At 38.8% G+C, this 3,323-nt stretch overlaps 1 pseudogene; it reads left to right on the top strand.

The window, feature by feature from the left end:
- Nucleotides 1–2,189: 2,189 nt before the first annotated feature.
- On the top strand, nucleotides 2,190–3,066 carry LOC116560027 (annotated as a pseudogene).
- Nucleotides 3,067–3,323: the final 257 nt, after the last annotated feature.

The raw sequence follows: 3,323 nt of genomic DNA, 5'->3' as shown, positions 1-3,323 counted from the left end.
TTTTTTTTTTTTTTTGAGACAGAGTTTCGCTCTTGTTACCCAGGCTGGAGTGCAATGGCGCGATCTCGGCTCACCGCAACCTCCGTCTCCTGGGTTCAGGCAATTCTCCTGCCTCAGCCTCCTGAGTAGCTGGGATTATAGGCACGCGCCACCATGCCCAGCTAATTTTTTTTTTGTATTTTTAGTAGAGACGGGGTTTCACCATGTTGACCAGGATGGTCTCGATCTCTTGACCTCGTGATCCACCCGCCTCGGCCTCCCAAAGTGCTGGGATTACAGGCTTGAGCCACCGCGCCCGGCCCAGTTTTTTAACTTTGTAATAATCACCATTCTGGCTAGGGTAAGGTGGTATCTCATTGTGGTTTTAATTTGCATTTCTCTGATGATTAGCGATGGGAATCACTTTTTCATATGTTTGTTGACCATTTGTACATCTCCTTTTGAGAAGTGTCTATTCATGTCATTTGCCCAATTTTTGATGGGATTATTTGTTTTTTTCTTGCTGATTTGTTTGAGTTCCTTATCGATTCTGGGTATTAGTCCTTTGTTGGGCGCACAGTTTGCAAATGTTTTCTCTCATTCTGTGGGTTGTCTGTTTAATCTGATGATTGTTCCTTTTGCTGACCAGCTGTCTAAATGGCACTCTTCTATCACTCTTTTGTGATTTTGGCAATTAGAGAAATGTTTTTAAAAATTTACAAATATGATCATATTACTTCCATGCTTAAGTAATTCCCAGTTGTTTAGTATTTAGTATTTCTTTCAATAATTTCTAGTAGTGGCTGTATTTCTTATATCATATACCATCTTCCTTTACTGTAATTGTTTATTTAAATGTTTGTCCTACTCATTAAATTTCAAGTGTGTTCAGGGCATAGCATAGCCCTGTCTCTCCTATTCACTGCTCTATTTCCAGCTTCTGACAGAAAACAGGCAGTAAACAAGTATTTGTTGAATGAATGAATACCTGGAAAATAGTATATAGTCAATAGGAGTTTGTTGAATAGATAAGCAACCACAGATCTTCAAGCAGATATGAATTTTTCCATATATCCAAAAATATTTTATCAGCATATATTTTTACTTGCAATGCTCTTTCCTTTTCTTTATGCTAGCCTACAATCCTTGCAGCCTTTAAAATTCTAATTCATGCTGATGTATTCACTCATTTATTGGGGGCAGAAGCTCTTTGCATATTAATTCATACCCACTTTATACATTTGAGTTATATAATATCATGTAAGCTTTTGTTATTTTGTAAATATACTTGAATAAGTTTTACATTTATATACTCTATCTTCTAGACTAAATTATAAATTCCCCTACAATTGAAACCATGATCCCTGTTTGTTTTGAAACTTGCCTCTCCTCATACCTGTAACCTCCAGGTGCTTAGCATAGTGCTCTGCATTTAGAGATCACTTAATTTATTGAAGGATTGGCAAGGGTTAGCTTATGAGAGTGAAAGCTGGATGGTAGAAATGCTCAACAGACAGATGCTGGAATGGATCCTGGCTTTGCCTCGGGGGAGAAATGAACTTTGGGGAGGCTTCTAAGGCTTGAGTCAGAGGTACAAGGTGCTTGGTGTTCATTTTCTTAATTGCTGGGCTCTATCCCAAGATTCATTTTTCCTCACAACTCAGTCAATCATACTTTTATTTATTTATTTATTTACTTATTTAAAGACAGAGTCTTGCTCTGTCACCCAGGCTGAAGTGCAGTGGCGTGATCTCACCTCACTGCAACCTCCGCCTCTTGGGTTCAAGCAATTCTCCTGCCTTAGCCTCCTGAGTAGCTGGGACTATAGTCATGCGTCACCACACCTGGCGAATTTTTGTATTTTTAGTAGAGACAGGGTTTTGCCATGTTCGCCAGACTGGTCTCGAACTCCCGACCTCAGGTGATCCACCTGCCTCCATCTCCCAAAGTAGCAACTGAGTCAATCATACTTAGCAGGGCTTTCAGATACGTAAGACACATTAAAAACAAAAATGGAGAAGAAAAATAAGTTTCTCTAATGTTCTTTTAAATTTTTTTGAAAACCCACAATATCCCAGGTAAATTGCATTTACTAATTAGAAATAAGTTAATGTTAAGATATAATTTATCCCCTGGTGTGATTCCATCCTGCGCAGCTGTTCTTTTGAGCAATGGTCATTTATCTCCGTCCACCTTTTCTCCCACCTAAGTGCATGCTGCCACCGATGGAAGATTTGACAGACACAGACATGAGCCCCCTGAGGCCCCAGAACTATCTTTTCAGTTGTAAACAAAAGGCCAACAAAGATTATCATTTTAAGGTGGATAATGATGAAAATGAGCGCCAGTTATCTTTAAGAACGGTCAGTGTAGGGGCTGGTGCAAAGGATGAACTGCACATTGTTGAAGCAGAGGCAATGAATTACAAAGGCAGTCCAATTAAAGTAACACTGGCAACTTTGAAAATGTGTGTACAGCTAACAGTTTCCCTTGAGGGCTTTGAAATTACACCACCAGTGGTCTTACGGTTGAAGTGTGGTTGAGGGCCAGTGCATATCAGTGGACAGCACTTAGTAGCTGTGGAGGAAGATGCAGAGTCAGAAGAGGAGGAGGATGTGAAACTCTTAAGTATGTCTGGAAAGGAGTCTGCCCCTGGAGGTGGTAGCAAGATTCCACAGAAAAAAGTAACACTTGCTGCTGATGAAGATGATGAAGATGATGATGATGAAGATGATGAGGAAACTGAAGAAAAACCTCCAGTGAAGAAATCTGTATGAGACACTCCAGCCAAAAATGCAGTAAAGTCAAATCAGAATGGAAAATACTCAAAGCCATCAACACCAACATCAAAAGGACAAGAATCCTTCAAAAAAAAAAAAAAAAAAAAGGGAAAAACTCCTAAAATATCAAAAGGATCTAGTTCTGTAGAAGACATTAAAACAAAAATACAAGCAAGTATAGAAAAAAGTGGTTGTCTTCCCAAAGTGGAAGCCAAGTTCATCAATTATGTGAAGAATTGCTTCTGGATGACTGACAAGGTGGCTATTCAAGATCTCTGGGGTGAAGGAAGTTTCTTTAAGAAAATAGTTTAAATAATTTGTTAAAAATTTTTCATCTTATTTCATTTCTGTAGCAGTTGACATCTGGCTGTCCTTTTCATAATACAGAGTGAGAACTTTCCCAAAGTGTTTGATAAATGTTGTTCAGGTTTCATTGCCAAGAATGTATTGTCCAAAATGCCTGTTTAGTTTTTAAAGATGGAACTCCACCCTTTGCTTGGTTTTAAGTATGTATGGAATGTTATAATAGAACATATCAGTAGCGGTGGTTAGACATGGAAATGG

The sequence above is a fragment of the Sapajus apella genome, unplaced genomic scaffold (genome assembly GCF_009761245.1).
Source record: "Sapajus apella isolate SASKATOON/1434 unplaced genomic scaffold, GSC_monkey_1.0 scaffold25, whole genome shotgun sequence".
NCBI lineage: Eukaryota > Metazoa > Chordata > Mammalia > Primates > Cebidae > Sapajus > Sapajus apella.
The sequence above is the reverse complement of the archived record's forward strand: the minus strand, read 5'-3'. Positions and strand labels throughout refer to the sequence as shown.